Source organism: Cucurbita pepo, chromosome 16 (assembly GCF_057944985.1).
Source record: "Cucurbita pepo subsp. pepo isolate OVF chromosome 16, ASM5794498v1, whole genome shotgun sequence".
Lineage (NCBI taxonomy): Eukaryota > Viridiplantae > Streptophyta > Magnoliopsida > Cucurbitales > Cucurbitaceae > Cucurbita > Cucurbita pepo.
This window is the reverse complement of record NC_141813.1, coordinates 3,104,406-3,131,455: the sequence shown is the minus strand read 5'-3', so window position 1 is coordinate 3,131,455 and position 27,050 is coordinate 3,104,406. Positions and strand designations below refer to the sequence as shown.

General features: G+C 37.2%; 7 non-coding genes across 7 annotated transcripts; 5 read left to right on the top strand and 2 right to left on the bottom strand.

The window, feature by feature from the left end:
• The first annotated feature begins 7,710 nt into the window (after positions 1–7,710).
• Positions 7,711–7,792, top strand: TRNAC-ACA (transfer RNA cysteine (anticodon ACA)). The gene has a single exon. It is a non-coding gene; the product is annotated as a tRNA-Cys (tRNA).
• Positions 7,793–8,300: 508 nt separating this feature from the next.
• TRNAS-GCU (transfer RNA serine (anticodon GCU)) lies at positions 8,301–8,382 on the top strand. The gene has a single exon. It is a non-coding gene; the product is annotated as a tRNA-Ser (tRNA).
• A 662-nt stretch (positions 8,383–9,044) lies between these two features.
• Positions 9,045–9,126, top strand: TRNAS-GCU (transfer RNA serine (anticodon GCU)). The gene has a single exon. It is a non-coding gene; the product is annotated as a tRNA-Ser (tRNA).
• A 650-nt stretch (positions 9,127–9,776) lies between these two features.
• On the top strand, positions 9,777–9,858 carry TRNAS-GCU (transfer RNA serine (anticodon GCU)). Its single transcript has one exon. It is a non-coding gene; the product is annotated as a tRNA-Ser (tRNA).
• A 651-nt stretch (positions 9,859–10,509) lies between these two features.
• Positions 10,510–10,591, top strand: TRNAS-GCU (transfer RNA serine (anticodon GCU)). The gene has a single exon. It is a non-coding gene; the product is annotated as a tRNA-Ser (tRNA).
• A 14,917-nt stretch (positions 10,592–25,508) lies between these two features.
• Positions 25,509–25,590, bottom strand: TRNAS-GCU (transfer RNA serine (anticodon GCU)). The gene has a single exon. It is a non-coding gene; the product is annotated as a tRNA-Ser (tRNA).
• A 1,378-nt stretch (positions 25,591–26,968) lies between these two features.
• On the bottom strand, positions 26,969–27,050 carry TRNAS-GCU (transfer RNA serine (anticodon GCU)). Its single transcript has one exon. It is a non-coding gene; the product is annotated as a tRNA-Ser (tRNA).

Sequence of the window (27,050 nt, the reverse complement as noted above, 5' to 3'; positions counted from 1 at the left end):
AATTCTTTTGTATCCCATGCCCTTTTTTCCATTTGTAAATAACTTGAAATTTGTAACATAGGTGTTGTATGTCTTTTAAAGCGTGCAAAATTTATCTTTCTGTCGCAGTTCGATTGCTCGAAACCTCTGGGTCATGACAGATCCAACATCGGTTTGAGAGGGGAACGAAGCATTCCTTATATAGGGTGTGAATACCTCTATGAGATCGTGAGGTAATGGGCGAAAGCGGACAATATCTTTTAGCAGTGGTCTTTGGCTAGTACAAGAAAATTGAACTTTTAGTCACATGAGAGATTCGAATTCTCGAGGGGAAACCTCATGTACTTAGCAAGCACATGTCGTAACCACTCGCCCAAAGTGACATCTTTGTGTTAGGAATGAATCTCGAAGAGGCATTAGGGAAAACAAAAGTAGATGATTAATGAGGAATCAATTAGAACTTCGAGACCTACACAGTAGCTTAGAGCCCAGTAAATGGTAAGGCCGAACTTCCTATAGACAAAAGAAAAGTCGTGAAAACCTAGCAGAAGAAGGAAGTGATAAAGGACTACAAGTAGGTTGGTTACTAAGTACATTTTTATACCTAGCCCTTTCTCCTTTTCTAGTTCAGGTACTGGTCAAGGTGGGGAGATGCTCGGGAGCTCTACTATCACAGAGGGGTGTCGACTCGGAGTGTATGTTAGTTGTATTCGACCTAGGACATCAATTAGTTGTATAATTTCTTTTGGTTGATTTTGAATTCTTTCGTATCTCATGCCCTTTTTTCCGTTTGTAAATAACTTGAAATTTGCAACACAGGTGTTGTATGTGTTGTATGTCTTTTAAAGTGTGCAAAATTTTTCCATTCGTCTCTGTTTTATTTCTCGAAACCTAAAAAATTTTATTGTGACAGATTCCTATGTGTTATATGTCTTTAAACTGCACAAAAATTTATGCTTTCGTCGTGGTTTGATTTCTTGAAAACTCAAAAATTTGGTTGTGATAGATCCCTCATCAGTTGGAGAAAGGAATGAAGCATTCCTTATAAAAGTGTGTAAACCTCTACGAGATAGTGAGGTAACGAGCAAAAGTAGACAATATCTTTTAGCGATTGTGTTTGGCTATTACAAAAAAAATAAAATAAACTTTTCATCGCCTGAGAGATTCAAACGCTCGTGGGGAAACCCCATGTACATAACAATCACACACCTTAACCTCTTGGTCAAAGCGACTTTTTGATTTAGCAACTAGTCTCGAAGAGGCACTAGGGACTACAAAGGTAGATTATTAGTGACAAATCAATTAGAACTTTAAGACCTACACGGTAGCTTACAGCGCACTAAAGTGTAAGCCCGAATCATATAAATCAAAGAAAATCGTGGAAACCTATTAGAAGAAGGAAACGATAAAAACCTACACGTAGGTTGGTTACTAAGTATATTTTTATACTTACCCCTTTCTCGTTTTCCATTTTAGGTACGGGTCAAGGTGGGGAGATGCCCGGGAGCTCTATTATCACAGAGGTGTGTCGACTCGGAGTGTCTGTTAGTTGTATTCGACCTCGGACATTAATTAGTTGTATAATTTTTTGGGTTGATTTTGAATTCTTTTTTATCCCATGCCCTTTTTTTTGCGTTTGTAAATAACTTGAAATTTATTACACAAGTGATGTATGTCCTTTAAGGTGTGAAAAATTTTATCTTCTCGGTTCGATTTCTTGAAACCTTTAAAATTGGGTCACGACATATCCAACATCATTTGGAGAGGGAACCAAGACTTCCTTATAATAAGGGTGTGGATACCTCTATGAGATCGTGAGGTAATGGGCCAAAGTGGACAATATCTTTTAGCGATGGTCTTTGGCTAGTACAAAAAGAGGAACATTTCTTCATCTGAGAGATTAAACTCTCGCACGAAAACCCATGTACTTAGCAGGCACATGGCTTAACCACTCGTCCAAAGTAACTCTTATTTTATTAGGAACGAGTCTCTAAAAGGCACTAATGACTACAAAGGTAGATGATTAATGAGGAATCAATTAGAACTTTGAGCCCTACATGATAGCTTAGAGCTTGGTAAGGGTAAGTCAAAACTTCCTATAGACAAAAGGAAAGTCGTGTAGACCTAGTAGAAGAAGGATGCATGAAAGCCTACAAGTAGGTTGGTTACTAAGTATATTTTTATAGTTACCCCTTTATCCCTTTCCTTTTCAGGTACCAGTGAAGGTGGGGAGGTGCTCGGGAGCTCTACTATCAAAGAGGGGTGTTGACCCAGAGTGTCTGTTAGTTGTATACGACCTAGGATATCAATTAGTTGTATTTTTTTTAGGTTGATTTTGAATTCTTTTGTATCATGTGCCTTTTTTTTGTTTCTAAATAACATGGAGTTTCTAACACACGTGTGGTATGTCTTTTAAATTGTGCAAAGTTTATCCTTTCGTCGCGGTTCGATTTCTCGAAACCTATAAAATTGTGTTGTGACAGATCCAACATCAGTTGGAGAGGGAAACGAAGCATTTCTTATAATAAGTGTGTGGAAACCTTTATGAGATCGTGAGGTAACGAGCCAAAGCTGATAATATCTTTTAGTAGTGGTCTTTGGCTATTACAAAAAAAAAAAAAAAAAAAAAAAAAAAAAAAAAAAAAAAAAAAAAAAAAAATTCATCTCACGAGAGAATCGGATCTCACAAGAAAACTCCATGCACTTAGCAGCAACACGTTTTAACCGCTCGGCCAAAGCATCTTTTTTATTTTATGAACATCTCTCAAAGAGACACTCGGGATTAAAAAAGTAGATGGTTAATGAGAATCAATTAGAACTTTTAGACCTACGCAATAACTCAGAGCACATTAAAATTTTCATTTATAAATAACTTTAAATTTCTACCCTAATTTTCTTGTCTAATTAGAGACGTCACCACATACATGTCTTTAATAACATATGCGAAAATTTAAAATAAAATATTTTTAAACAAAGCCATGCAGTTACACTTTAATTTAAAAATATAGAATAAAAATAACTTAATATTTGAATACGAAAATGAAAAGCCACCTATCAACTACTAAATGAAAAGTCAATGCATACTATTGCCCTATCTTGACTTCCATGGTCATTTCAGCATCCATCGTCATCCATGCAGAGAAGTTTTACCTTTACCTGAAAAACAAGGGCATCACGTGCTTGAGTATTTTAAGAAATACTCAGTAAGTCATCGTTAGGGTTAGTAATGCAATTACACCCCTATAATGATGTGACTTATCCTTTAAACCTATCACATGGTCTTGAGCTCTTTCCAATTTAGAGTAGGGTTTGATTTAGAGTAGGGTTTGATGTGTGGTATTTTCCCACACACATAGACCCACTAGGCGGGCTCGTATATGCACCCCTTGGGCTTTTCTTGGTCGGGCACAATGCTAATGCGTCACCAGACACCACAAAAAAGAAAGTCTCGCATGATATCATGGCAAACATAAATATCGAAGGTATGCATCCGTACTAATATAGCATAATGGGGAAGTATCCCAATGCACCTCACATACATACATGCATGAGGTACCCGTGATTTACACTTATAACATTAACATCATTTCATTTCTCCTTTCATCCATGACATAGTACATACATACATCAAGTATGCATGGCAGTAGTCACATAATACATCAAATATCTTTACTTGGCAAGATATAACATGACATACATAGTATTTCATTTCATTCACAATATGGCGTAATGGATATCACATGCATACAGAGGCTAACATCATATGTCATTACATAGAACACATTCAAATAGTATAAATAATATGATGCATGTAGGGTCCTTCGAAATCCTTCATGAAAGTTCGATTTTGTCCTTTGAAATCCAACTGAACCTATGTGAGTCATTACCTCAATTTCAAGTTCAAACTTCTACCTCTGCATTTTAGAATTACCCTTGTATTAGATTTCATGCTGACATTAGAGAATTTGCATGAGCTGAGTTTTGGAACGTTGGAATCTTTATATATGTTTGTTATATGTGACTAACAGTTTAATTGTTTCCTTATCTTCCATCTTTGATTGTTTCATTTTTTTTAATTTTGTTTGAAGTTATATTTTTGATCCGTTTTAATCCATTCGTACTTTTTTCTAAAAATGGCTACCGATCATGACCTAATTTTCTAAAACAAATAGAAAATTGTTATCATTTAATTTCTAACTCCAACCTATCCAACCTAACTAACTGCAACTAAATTAATGTCATTTGGAAAATGTAACATATGTCTAATGACCTCTCGAAATGAAATCTCTCCTCCTTTTTGTGGAATTAAATCTATGTAAACTTAAAACTCTTTTATTTCGGTTTCTTTTCTTTTCCTTTCTTTTTTTACTTTTTATTTTAACGGTTGTTAGAGTCAAGTTGCAAGTGAAGCACATTAATGAGTCGTACGCTTTCGGAGGGCCTTGTGGGCTAAAGGTATTGTGATTGGTGGGCCAAATGCGTGCCGTGGATTATGGCTGCTCAAGACATTAGACTAAGTGCACATGCAGTTTGGGTCATGGATGTTGAGGGTTTGTCATTAACCAATTTTCAAAGATTCATAACTTAGGACTGTGATTGAAAAGATGAAAACAAAAACAAAAGCAAAAGCAAAAGCAAATAAAAATAAAAGATTAAATCCGATAAAACTTAAATTGAAATAAAGACGACACTCAAGCTAAATACAAAATAAAATCCAAGGCTTGTTCAAGAAGTTTATTATAAAAGGGGAAATAGGTTTGCAATACAATTACAAATCATAAAATACTACAAAACAAAGACAAATTAACGCTCCACCACAATCGACAACTTAAAAACACTTTAAAAAGAAAGGAAAAAGGGGCGAGTATAAAAATATACTCAGTAAGCAACCTACTTGTAGGTTTTCATCGCTTCCTTAACATAGTAGGTATCCACGAGCTTTTCTCTTGGCTCTAGGAAGTCCGGGTATGGTCTCTTGTGCTATCAGAGTATCTGGGGTTCCTCGACGTTTCGAGCATGTTTCTTTTCTAAGTCTTACCCCATTGGAGTCTGTAAAGGTCCTAAAACCTTTCTATTTTTTGACCCTGATAGCTTGCTATATGTAGTGAATGACCGGTGACCTAGGTTGTGGTGCGACCTCATAAAATTCTGATGAGATAATATGGTGAATTCTAGTTTGAACATGATCGAAGGGAGGTTGTTGGTGCATCCATCAGTACCATAGAGACACGTAAGCTTGGAGGATGTGAGATGACTTCTCAAGGATTGTTCTGATGCACCCCATGAGGCACAAGAACGAGGTTCTCCAGAACTTTGTGGAGTGGAAAAAATGGTGGAGAATCGAATAGAGAATAAATTTGAAAAGCTCAGATCAAAAAACGATGAAGAATACACTTATGACCCATTCCTTAAATTATGTCGAGATGAATGAGTAGTTCGACACTTTATGGTCCCTGATGAGCCACAACAAAATGGAGATACTGAGAGGATGAACCAAGACATTCATATAGAAAGTTTGATGCTTGTTGTCTTAAGAAGTTTGATGCATATAATTCACTTGTGCATTGTTTACCTGTTATAGGAAAAAGAGCAAAAGCTCTGCTTGAGTATGGTCACGAGCTTCTGGAAAAAAAAATTTATGATAATTTGCATGTATTTGGTTGTCCTATCTTTTATCATGTGACAGATTCAAAGTTAGAGAAAAAAAAAAAAAAAAACCCAATATTAAGAATGAGAAACAAAAGTTTTAGTGCCTAGAGTCAAAGAAGATTGTCAATATTCGGGATGTGACATTCAATGAGTCGAGAATATCTTCGAAGATGATTAAAAATAATGATGAGGCATCGAAACCTATAGAGAAGGCGGTGTTCTCTCCCAAAGTAGTTGTTCCTTATTAAGAATAATGACTCTGATACCATGTTAAGAATGAGAAGCTATGATACTATGATAAGAATAATGGCTCGATACCATGTTAAGAATGAGAAGCTCTGATACCACATTAAGAATGAGAAACAAAAGTCCGAGAAACATAGGTGAGATCGAGCTTCTCATACTTAACACTCCTATTGGAAAACATACTAAGTAGGTAGCGGATAGTCTTGAAGACTTGGAGCAGGAGGAACAAAGCCTAAAAAATGAAATAGTAGAGGAATCTTTGTCCATCACAAGAAATAAACCACGAAGAAAAATACGAAAACCTGCAAAGTTTCATGTTACGATAGTATATGCTATAGTTGATAGAGTTTACAACGGATTACAAAGCTTCTATTCAAAGCTTAGATAGCTTACACTGACAAGAGGCTATCAATAACGAGATGGAGTCCATGGAAATAAATCAAACTTGGGAGTTAGTTCAACTTCAAAAAAGTAAGGAAGACTCTTCTGACATTTGTTATAAGGCTCGACTTGTGGCTAAAGGCTACGAGGGAAGAGATTAATTACTATGAGATTTTCTCACGTAAGACTTCCATTCAAATTTTGTTGGCTTTGATTGCCCAATGTAATCTTGAGCTTGCAAAATAGTCTTTTTTTTGTTTTTTTGTTTTTTTTTGTTTTTTAATGATCTAGATGAAAAAATATACGTGGCACATATAAATGGTTTTTGTATAGCTCGATGACAACATTTGGTATTCAAATTGAAGAAATTTTTGTATGGGCACAATCTCCTTGCCAACCGTATAAGAAGTATGACCACTTCAATGTAGAGTATAAGTATACTCATAGCCAATTTGATCATTGTGTGTATTTCCAGTGTCTTGATGATGGCTCGTTTATATATTTTGCTCTTGTATAATGATTACATGTTGACTGTGGAGATTGACCAGCTCAAATATCAGTTTTCTATAATATTTGAAATAAAAGATTTAGTCGAAGCAAAGATACTTGGAATGGTGATAGAGCGAGATCGACCCAGAGGTATAATTTGTTTGGCTCAATCTCAATACGTGTGCAAGGTGGGCACATGGAGGATGTTCCTTATGCGATTGTTGTTGGTGCTTTGATGTATGCTATAGTGTGCACCCAACCTTATCTAAGCATGGTAAGCCGTTATAGATAGTGTGAGACATAAACTTGTAGAAACTTTGGTCATAGTGATTGTCGTTCGTAGGTGTAGGAAAATTTATTCTCTGCAACTTACGTACATCTTTGTCTCTTTGTTTATTTTTATTTGTAGGTATGTGAGTGCGATCGATCTTACTTCCGCTACAACAAACTTTTCATATGTTATTGTGTTTGTTTAATATTAATTTAAACTTAAATTCATACCGAGCATTCTAAATTTAAAACTAAAAGACGGGTAGAATTTTATTAATTTAAACTTAGGTCACATGTTTTGAATCCATACTCCATTTGACGGTAGAATTTTATTATATTAAAAGATGAAATAATTATTTTATCCATTTTTTCCAAATTAATTTTTTTTATTAATAAAAATATCCATAACTTTTGTACTTTATTTCAAGAATAAAAGTTTCAATGATATCTTTTAATTTTTTAAAAACTTTCAAAAACACTTCTAAACTTTAAATAGTTTCGTGGGTACCTTTCAAACTTTTTAAACCATCTTCTATTAGGTTTCGAGATTTTCCTTTGCTCTATAGGAAGTTCGGACTTACCCTTTATTGTACTCTAAACTATCGTGTAGGTCTCGAAGTTCTAACTCATTCCTCATTAAACATCTACCTTCGTTGTCCGTAGTGCCTCTTTGAGATTTGTTCCTAAAACAACAAAGTTGCTTTGGCTGAGTGGTTAAGGTGTGTGCCTACAAAGTACATGGGGTTTCCCGGCAAGAGTTCAAATCTCTTAGGTGATGAAAAGTTCATTTTTTTTTTTTTTACTATCCAAACGCAGCAGCTAAAAGATATTGTCTGCTTTGGATATTGTCCTCCTTGGCCCGTTACCTCACGAGGTATTCACACCCTTAATTATAAGGAATGCTACGTTCCCCTCTACAACCCATTTTGATTTGTCATGACTTTGGATATTGTCCTCTTTGGCCCGTTACCTCACGAGGTATTCACACCTTTAAATATAAGGAATGTTTCGTTCCCCTCTCCAACCCATCTTGGATCTGTCATGACCCAACTTTAGAGAAATGAAAAGAAAAAATTTGACAAATAGAAAAAAGGGCATGAAATACAAAAGAATTCAAAATCAACCCAAAAAATTATAAAACTAATTGATGTCCTAGGTCGAATACAACTAACGTACATAGTGCCTCTAACAATTGTGTAGGTCTCGAAGTTCTAACTGATTCCTCATTAAACATCTACCTTTTTTGTCCGTAGTGCCTCTTCGAGATTTGTTCCTAAAATAAAAAAGTAGCTTTGGTTGAGTGGTTAAAGCGTGTGCCTGCTAAGTACATGGGGTTTCCCCGCGAGAGTTCGAATCTCTCATGCGACGTAAAGTTCATATTTTTTTTTGTACTAGCCAAAGGCCACCGCTAAAAGACAATGTCCTCGTTGGCCCGTTACCTCACCAGGTATTCAGGCCCTTATTATAAGAAATGCTTCGTTCCCCTCTCCAACCCATGTTGGATGTGTCATGACCCAATTTTAATTTTTAGAGGTTTCGAGATATCGAACTGCGACAAAAAGATAAATTTTGCACACTTTAAAAGACATACAACACCTTCGTCATAAATTTCAAGTTCTTTACAAACGGAAAAAGGGCATTGTTTACAAAAAGAATTCAAAATCAACCTAAAAAATTAAACGACTAATTGATGTCCCAGGTCGAATACATCTAAAATACACACCGTGTCGACACCGTTTTGTGATAGTAGAGCTCTAGAGCATCACCCCACCTTGCCCAGTAACTGAACAAGGAAAGGAGAAAGGTGTAAGTATAAAAATCTACTTAGTAACCAACCTACTTATAGGCTGCCGTCGCTTCATTCTTCTACTGGGTTTCCACGACTTTCCTTTGGTCTATAAGAAGTTCGGGCTTACCCTTTACTGTGCTCTAACAATTGTGTAGGTCTCAAAGTTCTAACTGATTCCTCATTAAACATCTACATTTGTTGTCCGTAGTGTGTCTACGAGATTTGTTCCTAAAATAAAAAAGTCGCTTTGGCCGAGTGGTTAAGGCGTGTGCCTGCTAAGTACATGGGGTTTCCCCGCGAGAGTTCGAATCTCTTAGGCGACGTAAAGTTCATATATTTTTTTGTACTAGCCAAAGGCCACCGCTAAAAGACATTGTCCTCGTTGGTCTACCAGGTATTCAGGCCCTTATTATAAGGAATGCTTCGTTTCCCTCTCCAACGCTTGGATGTGTCATGACCCAATTTTAATTTTAGAGGTTTCGAGATATCGAACTGCGACAAAAAGATAAATTTTGCACACTTTAAAAGACATACAACACCTTCGTCATAAATTAAAGTTCTTTACAAACGGAAAAAGGGCATGGGATACAAAAAGAATTCAAAATCAACCTAAAAAATTAAACGACTAATTGATGACCCAGGTCGAATACATCTAACATACACACCGTGTCGACACCGTTTTGTGATAGTAGAGCTCCAAAGCATCACCCCACCTTGACCAGTAACTGAACAAGGAAAGTAGAAAGGTGTAAGTATAAAAATCTACTTAGTAACCAACCTACTTGTAGGCTGCCGTCGCTTCATTCTTCTACTGGGTTTCCTCGACTTTCCTTTTGTCTATAAGAAGTTCGGGCTTACCCTTTACTGTGCTCTAACAATTGTGTAGGTCTCGAAGTTCTAACTGATTCCTCATTAAAAATCTACCTTTGTTGTCCGTAGTGCCTCTTCGAGATTTGTTCCTAAAATAAAAAAAGTCGCTTTGGCCGAGTGGTTAAGGCGTGTGCCTGCTAAGTACATGGGGTTTCCCCGCGAGAGTTCGAATCTCTCAGGCGATGTAAAGTTCATTTATTTTTCTGTACTAGCCAAAGGCAACCGCTAAAAGACATTGTCCTCGTTGGCCCGTTACCTCACCAGGTATTCAGGCCCTTATTATAAGAAATGCTTCGTTCCCCTCTCCAACCCATGTTAGATGTGTCATGACCCAATTTTAATTTTAGAGGTTTCGAGATATCGAACTGCGATAAAAAGATAAATTTTGCACACTTTAAAAGACATACATCACCTTCGTCATAAATTTCAAGTTCTTTACAAATGGAAAAAAGGCATAGGATACAAAAAGAATTCAAAATCAACCTAAAAATTAAATGACTTGTTGATGTCCCAGGTCGAATACATCTAACATACACACCGTGTCGACACCGTTTTGTGATAGTAGAGCTCCAGAGCATCACCCCACCTTGACCAGTAACTGAACAAGGAAAGGAGAAAGGTGTAAGTATAAAAATAACCAACCTACTTGTAGGCTGCCGTCGCTTCATTTTTCTACTGGGTTTCCACGACTTTCCTTTGGTCTATAAGAAGTTCGGGCTTACCCTTTACTGTGCTCTAACAATTGTGTAGGTCTCGAAGTTCTAACTGATTCCTCATTAAACATCTACCTTTGTTGTCCGTAGTGCCTCTTCGAGATTTGATCCTAAAATAAAAAAGTCGCTTTGGCCGAGTGGTTAAGGCGTGTGCCTGCTAAGTACATGGGGTTTCCCCGCGAGTGTTCGTATCTCTCAGGCGACGTAAAGTTCATATTTTTTTTTGTACTAGCGAAAGGCCACCGCTAAAAGACATTGTCCTTGTTGGCCCGTTACCTCACCAGGTATTCAGGCCCTTATTATAAGGAATGCTTCGTTCCCCTCTCCAACCCATGTTGGATGTGTCATGACCCAATTTTAATATAGAGGTTTCGAGATATTGAACTGCGACAAAAAGATAAATTTTGCACACTTTAAAAGACATACAACACCTTCGTCATAGGTTTCGAGATATCGAACTGCGACAAAAAGATAAATTTTGCACACTTTAAAAGACATACAACACCTTCGTCATAAATTTCAAGTTCTTTACAAACGGAAAAAGGGCATGGGATACAAAAAGAATTCAAAATCAACCTAAAAAATTAAACGAGTCCCAGGTCGAATACATCTAACATACACACCGTGTCGACACCGTTTTGTGATAGTAGAGCTCCAGAGAATCACCCCACCTTGACCAGTAACTGAACAAGGAAAGGAGAAAGGTGTAAGTATAAAAATCTACTTAGTAACCAACCTACTTGTAGGCTTCCGTCGCTTCATTCTTCTACTGGGTTTCCACGACTTTCCTTTGGTCTATAAGAAGTTCGGGCTTACCCTTTACTATGCTCTAACAATTGTGTAGGTCTCAAAGTTCTAACTGATTCCTCATTAAACATCTACCTTTGTTGTCCGTAGTGCCTCTTCGAGATTTGTTCCTAAAATAAAAAAGTCGCTTTGGCCGAGTGGTTAAGGCGTTTGCCTGCTAAGTATCTAGGTCACCGGTCCGTAGTGAATGACCGGTGACCTAGGTCGTGGCGCGACCTCATAAAATTATGATGAGATAATATGATGATTTCTAGTTTGAACATGATCGAAGGGAGGTTGTTGGTGCATCCATCAGTACCATAGAGACACGTAAGCTTGGAGGATGTGATCCCTGTGTCCCGACCAACTATTAGGCTATCCGACGTGGTCCCACCTTCCGTCTTAAGAATGGGTTTATAGCACAATGACCCTATTCATGAGATCACTAAATATTCCACATAGTTGAAAACTCACACTACTGTTGGGTTTTATGTCCTAAAACTCATAGTTTGTAAACAAAAACATATTCTATTTTCAATAAAGTTATTATTGTTGTTTATTCAGTAAAGATTGTTATTGAATAAAGTGAACTTTACGATCATTAATCTAAATCCAATAAACTAAGAACACTCTAGCTATAGTATGATTACTTGAACTATATGTAGAGACATAAGAGTGGATCAAGTTCAAGTATATAGTCAACATGATCTATAGTATAAGGATAAGGCTGGGTACCTTATTCTGGGGACACTATGGATGCGGCCCACTTTTGTATATGATATAAACAATGTGATCACTAAATTGTACATGTGGAGACATGTGAGTGGGGGCGTCCTATGCAATGAGTATTGCATAAGATCGGACCATGAAGAAAACCACTCTCACTTTATAATGTCGTTTACTGTTGAGACTGATTTTCTTTTCATTCGATAACCTAGGTAACTCGGTTTTAATCCTGAGCTAACCATGAACTCCTGTTTATTCGGAATTATCCTTAGATTTGCATGGGTGAGAGTGACTCTAGTTCGCCGACTCAATAGGCCTCCCATTTCAGGGGTAAGACTGGGTGAATGGCTGGGGACGTGGGGTGCAAGATGGAATTCACTCCTACCCACTTTTAGGGATAGAAGAGAGGTAGTTCCCTTAAGCACTGACTCCAAGTCTTGAACAAGGGGCCCCACCCTCTCATTGGCCTGAGAGGGATTCGGTTTACTGGTTGGACCACAAACCAATTTCTTCATTAGAGGATCAGTGAGACATAAGGAACAAGAAGTAACTTTAGGGGTAAAACTGTAAATTGACCCAGCTCTAGTTACGAACAAACTGTGAAGGATCGACTTACTAATCATGGTTATATCAAATGGACAGAAATATATCTATAGTGAGGGGAGTGCAACTACTAGGCTATAGTGGAGTGTCCTAGTAGTTAACGAATGTTGGTTAACAAGGTTAATGAGTTTAACCGGTTAATCTTAGATCGTTGGAGCCCATGATCTATAGGTCCATTAGGTCCCTCTGCTAGCTCATATCGGACTAAACCATAGAACAGTGTGACGAGTGAGTTCGAAGTGTTCGAATTCAAATTAGGGAATATGCGCTACATATATACGATATATTTAACCGCATTTTTGTTTTATTTACGAATTAAACAAAAAGAGAGAATCTGAGATATTTAAATAAGATTTAAATATCTTAATCAATTATGTGTCGGAATTGATTGAGATTGCATTTGAATTAATATTAAATATTAATTAAATAGTTTAATTAATCATTTAATGTTACTTTAATTTGAAATTCATTATTCAAATTAATTGTTGAATTAAAATGAAGAAAGTCAAAATGTTGACTTCATTTAATGGAAAAATCCATGTTAATGGATTTTTGAGGTGTCAAAATTTAGTTTAACCAAACTTGCATGCTTGCCAAATAAACCCCACAAGTTCGAGTAGAATTTTGAGTGTCAAAATTTGGTTAACTCAAACATGCATGCTTGCCACATAATCCCAAACATTTTAGTAAAATTTTAAGTGTCAAAATTTGGTGATCTCAAATTTACATGAACATGCAAACATGACTCTTTAAATATTGTGATCATGGTACATGGAAGGTCTTCTTCTTCTTGGTGAAAAACCTCTCACAAACACTCTCTTCACATATACAAAATCCCTCCCAAGTTTAGTCACAATCCCGTTCTAAGGCTGGAGGATAGTGGAGAAGACACTAGTGGTGGTTCGAAACCGGTTTGTGAGGAAAAAGGAGTTTGAACTACAAAAGGTTAGTATCTAAACTCATTACGTTTTAATACTTATGAACATGCTAGCTATTTACTATAATTGATGTTCTAAAAGTGCCTAAGATCAAAATTGCTTCCGCATGTGTTATATTAACACCATCAACTACCTTAATTGACCTCAGCATAGCTCAACAGTATTGTTACGGGAGTAGAAAAGGTAGAGGAGGGTCTGAAGACACGGTTCACACTACTTATAGCCTATAGAGCTAACTTGGTCATACTTGGGTGTCGTGGAGGTCTGCTAGGTTCTTAGGGGCATTAAGGTAGTTTAAATCTCTCTCTCTTTTCCATGATGCTCAAAGTTAACTCCTCTAGGCTAATTCGATCTTTGGGTATTGATATGGAATCAACCCAAGGAAAAGTTTTGAAACAAATTACCTTGATGATCAAGATCAAGAGTAAAGAAAACTCATTTCTAAACTCGTGTTTTGAATCACTCCACAAGAGATTTGATCTATCATTTGAATGACTTTAGCATGCAAGTTCTAAACAATAATTTGTTATGTATCATGTATAATTTTAACAGATATAATCATCTACTTTACATAACTATTTACCGTATATAGTTTTATCCTATATAGCTTTTTATGTATAAGCTATAAATAAGTAAAGACCACCCACTACTGAAAAGGATAAATTTTGCCAAAGTTTAAAATGCATACTAACTCCTATGGTAAGAAATTTAAAGTTATTTATAAATGAAAAATTTAATGTGCTCTAAGTTGCTGGGTAGGTCTTAAAGTTCTAATTGATTCTCATTAACCATCTACTTTTTTAATCCTTAGTGTCTCTTTGAGAGGTATTCATAAAATAAAAAAGATGCTTTGGGCGAGCGATTAAAACGTGTTGCTGCTAAGTGCATGGGGTTTTCCTGTGAGAGTCCGATTCTCTCATGAGATGATTTTTTTTTTTTTTGTAATAGCCAAAAACCACTGCTAAAAGATATTATCAGCTTTGGCTTGTTACCTCACGATCTCATAAAGGTTTCCACACACTTATTATAAGAAATGCTTCGTTCCCCTCTCCAACTGATGTTGGATCTGCACAACACAATTTTTGAGGTTTCGAGAAATCGAACCGCGACGAAAGGATAAACTTTGCGCAATTTAAAAGACATAAAACAAGTGTGTTAAAAATTCCAAGTTATTTAGAAACAAAAAAAAAAAAAAAAAAAAAGGCACATGATACAAAAGAATTCAGAATCAACCTAAAAAAAATACAACTAATTGATATCCCAGGTCGTATACAACTAACAAACACTCTAGGTCAACACCTCTCTTTGATAGTAGATCTCCCGAGCACCTCCCCAACTTCACTGGTACTTGAAAAGGAAAGGGATAAAGGGGTAACTATAAAATTATACTTAGTAGCCAACCTACTTGTAGGCTCTCATGCATCCTTCTTCTACTAGGTCTACACGACTTTCCTTTGGTCTATAGGAAGTTTCGACTTACCCTTACCGAGCTCTAAGCTACAGTGTCTTTTAGAGACTCGTTCCTAATAAAATAAGAGTTACTTGGACGAGTGGTTAAGCCATGTGCCTGCTAAGTACATGGGTTTTCGTGCGAGAGTTTGAATCTCTCAGACGAAGAAATGTTCCTCTATTTATACTAGCCAAAGACCATAGCTAAAAGATATTGTCCACTTTGGCCCATTACCTCACGATCTCATAGAGGTATCCACACCCTTATTATAAGGAAGTCTTCGTTCCCTCTCCAAACGATGTTGGATATGTCATGGCCCAATTTTAAAGGTTTCAAGAAATCAAACCGAGAAGATAAATTTTTCACACCTTAAAGGACATACATCACTTGTGCAATAAATTTCAAGTTATTTACAAACACAAAAAAGGGCATGGGATAAAAAATAATTCAAAATCAACCCAAAAAATTATACAACTAATTGATGTCCGAGGTCGAATACAACTAACAGACACTTCGAGTCGACACACCTCTGTGATAGTAGAGCTCCTGGGCATCTCCCCACCTTGACCAGTACCTGAAATGGAAAAGGAGAAAGGGGTAAGTATAAAAATATACTTAGTAACCAACCTATGTGTAGGTTTTTATCGCTTCCTTCTTCTAATAGGTTTCCATGATTTTCTTTGATTTATATGAAGTTCGGGCTTACACTTTAGTGCGCTGTAAGCTACCATGTAGGTCTTAAAGTTCTAATTGATTTCTCACTAATAATCTACCTTTGTAGTCCCTAGTGCCTCTTTAAGACTAGTTGCTAAAACAAAAAAATTTGCTTTGACCGAGTGGTTAAGGTATGTGCTTGTTATGAACATGCGGTTTCCCCACGAGTGTTTGAATCTCACTTTTGCTCGTTACCTCACTATCTCGTAGAGGTTTACACACTTTTATAAGGAATGCTTCATTCCTTTCAACAACTGATGAGGGATCTGTCACAACCAAATTTTTGAGTTTTCGAGAAATCAAACAACGACGAAAGCATAAATTTTTGCGCAGTTTAAAGACATATAATACATAGGGATCTGTCACAATAAAATTCTTGAGGTTTTGAGAAATAAAACAGAGACGAATGGATAGCACACTTTAAAAGACATACAACACCTGTGTTGCAAATTTCAAGTTATTTACAAACGGAAAAAAGGGCATGGGATACAAAAGAATTCAAAATCAACCAAAAAAATTATACAACTAATTGATGTCTCAGGTCGAATACAACTAACATACACTCCGAGTCGACACCCCTCTGTGATAGTAGAGCTCCCGAGCATCTCCCCACCTTGACCAGTACCTGAATTAGAAAAGGAGAAAGGGCTAGGTATAAAAATGTACTTAGTAACCAACCTACTTGTAGTCCTTTATCACTTCCTTCTTCTGCTAGGTTTTCACGACTTTTCTTTTGTCTATAGGAAGTTTGGCCTTACCATTTACTGGGCTCTAAGCTACCGTGTAGGTCTCGAAGTTCTAATTGATTCCTCATTAATCATCTACTTTTGTTTTCCCTAGCGCCTCTTCGAGATTCATTCCTAACACAAAAATGTCACTTTGGGCGAGTGGTTACGACATGTGCTTGCTAAGTACATGAGGTTTCCCTCGAGAATTCGAATCTCTCATGTGACAAAAAGTTCAATTTTCTTGTACTAGCCAAAGACCACTGCTAAAAGACATTGTCCGCTTTAGCCCAATACCTCACGATCTCATAGAGGTATTCACACTATATATAAGGAATGCTTCGATCCCCTCTCAAACCGATGTTGGATCTGTCATGATCCAATTTTAGAGGTTTCGAGCAATCGAACTGCGACAGAAAGATAAATTTTGCACGCTTTAAAAGACATACAACACCTGTGTTGAAAATTTCAAGTTCTTTACAAACGGAAAAAAGGGCATCGGATACAAAAGAATTCAAAATCAACCAAAAAATTATACAACTAATTGATGTCCCACGTCGAATACAACTAACATACACTCCGGGTCGACACCCCTCTGTGATAGTAGAGCTCCCGAGCATCTCCCCACGTTGACCAGTCTTTGAACTAGAAAAGCATAACTTGTAGGCCCTCATCGCTTCCTTCTTCTAATAGGTTTCAACGACTTTCCTTTGACCTATAGGAAGTTCGGGCTTACCCTTTATTGCACTCTAAGCTACCGTGTAGGTCTTGAAGTTCTAATTGAATCCTCATTAATCATCTACCTTTGGTGTACCTAGTGATTCTTCGAGATTCATTCCTAAAACAAAAAAGTGACTTCGGCTAAGTGGTTAAGGCGTGTGCTTGCTAAGTATATGGAGTTTTATTGCGAGAGTTGAACTCTTTTAGGCCACGAAAAGGTCCCTTTTTTTTTTTTTTTTTTTGTAGTAGCCAAAGGCCACCGCTAAAAGATATTGACCGCTTTTGCCGGTTACCTCATGATTCACACCCTTATTATAAGGAATGCTTGGTTTCCCTTCCCAACAAATGTTGGATCGGTCGAAAAGATCAATTTTGCACACTTTAAAAGACTTACAACACCTGTGTGGGCCTCGCATACAAAAGAATTTAAAATCAACGAAAAAAATTACACAACTAACTGATGTCCCAAGTCGAATACAACTAACATACACTCCAGGTCGCACCCCTTTGTGATAGTAGTGCTCCCGAGAATTTTCTCACCTTAACCAGTATTTGAAATAGTAAACAACCTACTTGTAGGCCATCCTTGCTTCCTTCTTCTACTAGGTTTCCATGACTTTCCTTTGGGCTATAGGAAGTTTGGGCTTATCCTTTACTGCGCTTTAAGCTACCGTGTAGGTCTCGAAGTTCTAATTGAATCCTCATTAATCATCTACCTTTGTTGTCCTTCGTGCGTCTTCGAGATTGGTTCGTAAAACAAAAAAGTTGCTTTGGATGAGTGGTTAAGGCTTGTGCCATGCTAAGTACATGGAATTTCCTCGCAAGAGTTTGAATCTCCTAGTCAACGAAAAGTTCATTTTTTCTGTACTAGCCACTTTAAAAGACATAGAAAACCTGTGTCGCAAATTTCAAGTTATTTACAGACAGAAACTCCAGGTCGACACCCCTCTGTGATAGTAGAGCTTTCGAGCATCTCCCCACCTTGACCAGTACTGAACTAGAAAAGGAGAAAGGTGTAAGTATAAAAATCGACACCCCTCTATGATAGTAGAGCTTTCGAGAATCTCCTCACCTTGACCAGTACTTGAACTAGAAAAGGAGAAAGGTGTAAGTATAAAAATATACTTAGTAACCAACCTACTTGTAGGCCCTCATTGCTTCTTCCTTCCACTAGGTTTCCACGACATTCCTTTGGTCTGTAGGAAGTTTGGGATTACCCTTTACTACGCTCTAAGCTACCGTGTAGGTCCCGAAGTTCAAATTGATTCCTCACTAATCATCTACTCTTGTTGTCCTTAGTACCTCTTCGAGATTCATTCTTAAAAAAAAAAGTTGCTTTGGCCGAGTGGTTAAGGTAAGTACATGGGATTTCCTCATGAGAGTTCGAATCTGCCAGGCCACTAAAAGTTCATATTTTTGTACTAGCCAAAGGCCACCAATAAAAGATGTTGCCCACTTGTGCCCAAGTATTCACACCTTGTTATAAGGACTTCTTCGTTCACCTTATAAATTTTGCACACTTTAAAAGACTTACAAGATAAATTTTGCACACTTTAAAAGACATACAGCACCAATCAACCAAAAAAATTATACAACTAATTGAACTAAAATAATTTCTTTCACTTCTAAGCCCAATAATTCGATTCGGAGTTAGGAGTTAGGACACTAAGATTTAAGGTCATTTCTTAACTTTGCTCTCCATTTCTAAGTTCGTAGCCTTCGTAGTAGCTTCATCGATGTTACCTACCAAATAAGATGAAGCTACCTACCAAATAAAAGCCTTGTTCGGGAAGACCATCTAATTCTTCGGAAAAAATTAATTTAAACCCTCTAAGAATTCCCTCCATAACTAAGACCATTCCAATGCTCCTTTTCGCCATGCATAAACTAAACCGACAATTAGGATAAACACGAAAATTAAAGCTTCTAAAAGACGGATACCCCTAATACATCAAAACTCATTGCCCATGGATAAAGAAAAACATTTTGCACACTTTAAAAGACATACAACACCTATGTCAGAAATTCCAAGATATTTACAAATGGAAAAAAGGGCTTGGGATAGAAAAGAATACAAAATCAACCAAAAAAATTATATAACTAATTGATGTCCCAGGTCGAATACAACTAATATACACTCTGGGTCGACAACCCTATGTGATAGTAGAGCTTCCGTGCATCTCCCCACCTTGACCAGTACATGAACTAGAAAAGGAGAAAGGTGTAAGTATAAAAATATACTTAGTAACAACCCTACATGTAGGCCCTCATCGCTTGCTTCTTCAACTAGGTTTCCACCACTTTCCTTTGATCTATAGGAAGTTCGGGCTTACCCTTTACTGCGCTCTAGGCTACCTTGTAGGTCCTGAAGTTCTAATTGATTCCTCATTAATCATCTACCTTTGTTGTCCCTAGTGTCTCTTCAAGATTCGTTCCAAAAAACAAAAAAGTCGCTTTAGTCAAGTGGTTAAGGCGTGTGCCTACTAAGTACATAGGATTTTCCCGCGAGAGTTTGAATCTCTTCGGCGACGAAAAGTTCATTTTTTTGTACTAGCCAAAGGTCATCGTTAAAAAATATTGGAAAAGATAAATTTTAACACTTTAAAAGACATACAACACCTATGTCAAAAATTTCAAGTTATTTACAAACCGGAAACAAAATCAACCCAAAAAATTATACAACTTATTGATGTCCCACGTCGAATTCAACTAACATACACTCCGATTCGACACCCCTCTATGATAATAGAGCTCTGGAGCATCTCCCCACCTTGACCAGTACCTGAACTAGAAAAGAAGAAAGGTGTAAGTATAAAAATATACTTAGTAACCATCCTACTTGTAAGCCGTCATCGCTTCCTTCTTCTACTAGGTTTCCACGACTTTCCTTTTGTTATCTTGGAAGTTCGGGCTTAGTCTTTATTGCGCTCTAAGCTACCGTTTAGGTCTAGAAGTTCTAATTGATTCCTCATTAATCATCTACCTTTGTTGTCCCTAGTGTCTCTTCGAGGTTCATTCCTAAAATAAAAAAGTTGCTTTGGTTGAGTGGTTAAGGTGTTTGCTAGCTTAGTACATGGGGTCTCCCCGTGAGAGTTCAAATATCTTGAGCAACGAAAAGTTCAATTTTTTGTACTAAAAAGGGCTTGGGATACAAAAGAATTCAAAATCAACTCAAAAAATTATCCCAAGCATCTACAATTATCCCAAGCATCTACTAGGTTTCCACCGCTTCCTTCTTCTACTAGGTTTCCACGACTTTCCTTTGGTCTATGCGTGTAAGTAGGCCCTCATCGCTTCCTTCTTCTACTAGGTTTCCACGACTTTCCTTTGGTCTATAGAAAGTTCGGGCTTACCCCTTATTGCGCTCTAAGCTACCATGTAGGTCCCAAATTTCTAATTTATTCCTCAGTAATCATTCACCTTTGTTGTCCCTAGTGTCTCTTCAAGATTCATTCCTTAAAAAACAAAAAGGTTGCTTTGGTTGAGTGGTTAATGCGTGTGCTTGCTAAGTAAATGAGATTTTTCGTGAGAGTTTGAATCTCTTAGGCGATGAAAAGTTCATTTTTTTGTATTTTTTTTTTTTACTAGGAACAAGCCACCCCTAAAAGATAATGTCCACTTTGGCCCGTTACCTTACGGTCTCATAGAGGTGTTCACACCCTTATATATGGGATGCTTCGTTCCCCTCTCAAACCGATGTTGGATCTGGGATCGAACTGCGATGAAAAGATAAATTTTTTTACACTTAAAAAGACATAAAACACCTGTGTTAGAAATTTCAAGTTATTTACAAACGGGAAAAAGGGCTTGGGATATAAAAGAATTCAAAAATCAACCCAAAAAATTATACAACTAATATATGTCCTAGGTCGAATACAACTAACATACACTCCGGGTCGACACCCCTTTGTGATTGTAGAGCTCCCCAGCATCTCCCCACCTTGACCAGTACCTGAACTAAAAAAATTTGAAAGGTGTAAATATAAAAATATACTTGGTAACCATCCTACTTGTAGGCCCTCATCGCTTCCTTCTTCTACTAGGTCTCCACAACTTTTCTTTGGTCTATAGGAAGTTTGGGATTACCCTTTACTGCGCTCTGAGCTACTGTGTAGGTCCCGAAGTTCTAATTGATTCCTCATTAAATATCTACCTTTGTTGTCCCTAGTGCCTCTTTGATATTCATTCCTTAAAAAAAAGTCACTTTGGTCGAGTGATTAAGGCATGTGCCTGCTAAGTACATATGGATTCCCTCCGAGAGTTCAAAATTCTTAGGCGACATAACGTTCTATTTTTGTACTAGCCAAAGGCCACCGCTAAAAGATATTGTCCAATTTGGGGCTCGTTACCTCACGGTCTCATAGAGGTATTCACACCTTTACATATTTGGAATGCTTCGTTCCCCTCTCAAACCTATGTTGGAGGTCTCATATGGGTATTCACACCTTTATATATTTGGAATGCTTCGTTCCTCTCTCAAACTGATGTTGAATCTTGGATCCAACTGCAATGAAAAGATAAAATTTTCACACTTTAAAAGATATATAACACCTTTTTTCGAAATTTCAAGTTATTTACAAACACGAAAAAGGGCTTGGGATACAAAAGAATTCAAAATCAACCAAAAAAATTATACAACCAATAGATGTCCCATGTCGAATAAAACTAAAATACACTCCAGGTCGACACCTTGACCAGTACTTGAACTAAAAGAGGAGAAAGGTGGAAGTATAAAAATATACTTAGTAACCAACCTCCTTGTAGGCTCTCATCGCTTCTTTCTTCTACTAGGTTTCCACGACTTTCCTTTGGTCTATAGGATGTTCGGGCTTACCCTTTATTGCGCCCTAAAGCTACCATGTAGGTCCCGAATTTCTAATTTATTCCTCATTAATCATTTACCTTTGTTGTCCCTAGTGTCTCTTCAAGATTCATTCCTTAAAAAAAAAAAAAGTTGCTATGGCGGAGTGGTTTACATGTGTGCCTGTTAAGTACATGGGATTTCTCCGCGAGAGTTCGAATTTTTCAGGCGACGAAAAGTTCATTTTTTTGTACTAGCCACAGGCCACCGCTAAAGATAATGTTAGCTTTGGCCCGTTACCTCACGATCTCGTAGTGGTATTCACACCCTTATATATGGAATGCTTCGTTCCCCTCTCAAATCGATCTTTGATCTGGGATCGAACTGCGATGAAAAGATAAAATTTTTTACACTTTAAACGACATAGAACACCTATGTCAGAAATTTCGAGTTATTTACAAACGGAAAAAAGGGTTTCGGATACAAAAAAATTCAAAATCAACCAAAAAATTATACAACTAATAGATGTCCTAGGTCGAATACAACTAACATACACTCCGGGTCGACACCCCTTTGTGATAGTAGATCTCCCCCAATATCTCCCCACCTTGACGAGTACCTAAACTAAAAAATTTGAAAGGGGTAAGTATAAAAATATACTTAGTAACCATCCTACTTGTAGGCCTTCATTGTTTCCTTCTTCTTCCACAACTTTTCTTTGGTCTATAGGAAGTTCGGGCGTACCCTTTACTGCTCTCTAAGCTACCGTATAGGTTCCGAAGTTCTAATTGATTCCTCATTAATCATCTACCTTTGTTATCCCTAGTGCCTCTTTGCGATTCATTCCTTAGAAAAAAAAGTTGCTTTGGCCGAGTGTTTAAGATGTGTGCTTGCAAAGTACATGGGGTTTCCCTGCGAGATTTCAAATCTCTCAGGTGACGAAAAGTTCAATTTTTTGTACTAGCCAAAGGCCACCGCTAAAAGATATTGTCAACTTTGGGGCCCGTTACCCCACAGTCTCATAGAGGTATTCACACCCTTATATGTGGAATGCTTCGTTTCTTGAATCTGGGATCGAACTGTGATGAAAAGATGAAATTTCTGACAAAGTCAAGTTGTTTACAAACCGAAAAAAGGCTTGGGATACAAAAGAATTCAAAATCAACCCAAAAAATTATACAACCAATAGATGAGTGATACAAAAGAATTCAAAATCAACCCAAAAAATTATACAACTAATAGATGTCCCAGGTCGAATACAACTAACATACACTTTGGGTCGACACCCCTCTATGATAGTAGAGCTCCCGAGCATCTCCCCACCTTGACCAGTACGTGAACTAGAAAATGAGAAAGATGTAAGTATAAAAATATACTTAGTAACCAACCTACTTGTAGGCCCTCATAACCCGAGTAAGAATAAGTGACGATTAGTCATATCTCTCCATAGTACATTTTGGGGCATTTTAGCCCTGACAAGTGTAGAAATGATTTTTTTGAACATGAAGTGGTAAAGGTCTATCTAAGATGAAAGCATGTAAAAGGGGTTTGTAATGGGCATGCAACCATGGACAACACGTCCTGAACAAATATGACGCGGACATTCGACATGCAGCCATAAACAACACGCCTTGGACAAGCATGACCATGACACCTATATTGGATCAAAGTTTTCCAAATTTGTTCCCTCATGAGTTATTTCAAGAGTTTTTCAAATTTCATATGCCCAAGAACACATGGATACTCTATTAAATTCATTGTTAATTAGTGCAGAATAAAGATAATTTATAGCACTACCATCAAAAGAACTTTTTTTCATATCCTACTCATCAAATTCCCCCTCTATTTTAGGTATCTCAATATTATTAACAATTTTTTCATATCTTAATTCCTCCTCTATTGTAGGCACCATAAGGTTATTAACAATTTTTATTAGAAGAAGATCATTTACTAATATTTAACCAGATAATGGATTGCAAATAAATTCTCATTCTAGCTTTATGTTAAGAATGAGAAAGCTCTAATACCTTGTTAAGAATGAGAAACATAAGTGGGATTGAAAGTCCTAACTGATTATGGCTATATAAAATATGTTCCAATACTCACCCTCAAGTTGGAGGGTGTAGGTCAATAGCACCCAACTTGTCTTTACTCCCCCAAGTTAAGTGTCTCAAGTTGGAGAGTGTAGGTCAATAACACCCAACTTGTGTTTTAGATAATTAAATTGTTGTCTTCCCAATAGTGAAAATATGTGTCAAGTTAACTCTAAACAGTATTTTTGCTCAGACACATCGGTTTGCTTTTGAGACTTCCAATAAATAAATGAACTTCAGAGGAAGATACAAAAGTTGAAACATCGGTTTTCTTTTTTAGACTTCCAAAAAATAATTGAATTTTCGAAAACATTGGTTTGCTTTTTAGACTTCCAATAAATAATTGAACTTACCAATAAGATGCAAAACCCAAATGATAAGATGCAAAACCCAAATGATTTGGACCCATTGGTTTGCTTTTTAGACTTTCAAGGACTTATTGATTTACCATAAGATGCAAAACAGAGATGATCTATACACATTGGTTTGCTTTTTAGACTTTCAATAAATTATTGAATTTCCCAAAAAAAAAAAAATGCAAAACCTAGAAATAGACGGAGTTTGATTGGTTTGCTGTTTAGACTTTCAATAAATTATTGAATTCCCGAGAAAGATGCAAAATCCAAAATAGACTACTTTTTATGTATCTCAGAACTTGAAGAGTTGATTCTTGGTTTATACCTAAATGATTTACTCCACGATTGGTAATTTATCCCATTTAATTTGATTGGAACAAAGTGAATATCCTTGTTGAATAGAGCGGAAAAAAAAAGGATATACTAAATAAAAATTCGAAGTTTTGAAGCTCGACTTGGCTGATACCGTCATAAAGGTAATTTTAACATTAAAGAACACAAACATCGATGCTCTGATTTCTTAAAAGAACTATCAGAGGATTACACGAACAAGGATATCTCATCACTTTGGCCAGTGGTCTTACAACAACTTTTTTTGTTTTAGGAACAAATCTCGAAGAGGCACTGCGGACAACAAAGGACCTACACAATTATTTAGAGCACAGTAAAGGGTAAGCCCGAACTTCTTAAAGACCAAAGGAAAGTCGAGGAAACCTAGTAGAAGAATGAAGCGACGACAGCCTACAAGTAGGTTGGTAAATAAGTAGATTTTTATACTTACACCTTTCTTCTTTCCTTGTTCAATTACTGGTCAAGGTGGGGTGATACTCTGGAGCTCTACTATCACAAAACGGTGTCGACACGGTGTGTATGATAGATGTATTCGACCTGGGACATCAATTAGTCGTTTAATTTTTTAGGTTGATTTTGAATTCTTTTTGTATCCCATGCCTTTTTTCAGTTTGTAAAGAACTTGAAATTTATAACGAATGTGTTGTATGTCTTTTAAAGTGTGCAAAATTTATCTTTTTGTCGCAGTTCGATATCTCGAAACCTCTAAAATTAAAATTGGGTCATGACACATTCAACATGGGTTGGAGAGGGGAACGAAGCATTCCTTATAATAAGGACCTGAATAGAGGTAACGAGCCAACGAGGACAATGTCTTTTAGCGGTGGCCTTTGGCTAGTACAAAAAAAAAAAAAATTTACGTCGCCTGAGAGATTCGATCTCTCGCGGGGAAACCCCATGTACTTAGCAAGCACACACCTTAACCACTCGGCCAAAGCAACTTTGTTGTTTTGGGAACAAATCAAGAAGAGGCACTACGGACAACAAAGGTAGATGTTTATTGAGGGAATCAGTTAGAACTTTGAGACCTACACAATTGTTAGAGCACAAAGACCGAACTTCTTATAGACCAAAGGAAAGTCGTGGAAACCCAGTAGAAGAATGAAGCGACGACAGCCTACAAGTAGGTTGGTTACTAAGTAGATTTTTATACTTACACCTTTCTCCTTTCCATGTTCAGTTACTGGTCAAGGTGGGGTGATGCTCTGGAGCTCTACTATCACAAAACGGTGTCGACACGGTGTGTATGTTAGATGTATTCGACCTGGGACATCAATTAGTCGTTTAATTTTTTAGGTTGATTTTGAATTCTTTTTGTATCCCATGCCCTTTTTCCGTTTATAAAGAACTTGAAATTTATGACGAAGGTGTTGTATGTCGTTTAAAGTGTGCAAAATTTATCTTTTTGTCGCAGTTCGATATCTCGAAACCTCTAAAAATTAAAATTGGGTCATGACACATCCAACATGGGTTGGAGAGGGAAACGAAGCATTTCTTATAATAAGGGCCTGAATACCTGGTGAGGTAACGGGTCAACGAGGACAATGTCTTTTAGCGGTGGCCTTTGGCTAGTACAAAAAAAAAATATGAACCTTAACGTCGCCTGAGAGATTCGAACTCTCGCGGGGAAACCCCATGTACTTAACAGGCACACGGCATAACCACTCGGCCAAAGTGACTTTTTTATTTTGGGAACAAATCTCGAAGAGGCACTACGGACAACAAAGGTAGATGTTTAATGAGGAATCAGTTAGAACTTCGAGACCTACACAATTGTTAGAGCACAGTAAAGGGTAAGCCCGAACTTCTTATAGACCAAAGGAAAGTCGTGGAAACCCAGTAGAAGAATGAAGCGAGGCAGCCTACAAGGAGGTTTGTTACGAAGTAGATTTTTATACTTACAACTTTGTCCTTTCCTTGTTCAGTTACTGGTCAAGGTGGGGTGATGCTCTGGAGCTCTACTATCACAAAACGGTGTCGACACGGTGTGTATGTTAGATGTATTCGACCTGGGACGTCAATTAGTACTTTAATTTTATAGGTTGATTTTGAATTCTTTTTGTATCCCATGCCCTTTTTCCGTTTGTAAAGAACTTGAAATTTGTGACGAAGGTGTTGTATGTCTTTTAAAGTGTGCAAAATTTATCTTTTTGTCGCAGTTCGATATCTATCGGTCATGACACATCCAACATAGGTTGGAGAGGGGAACGAAGCATTCCTTATAATAAGGGCCTGAATACCTGGTGAGGTAACGGGCCAACAAGGACAATGTCTTTTAGCGATGGCCTTTGGCTAGTACAAAAATAAATATGAACCTTACGTCGCCTGAGAGATTCGAACTCTCGCGGGGAATCCCCATGTATTTAGCAGGCACACGCCATAACCACTCGGCCAAAGCGAC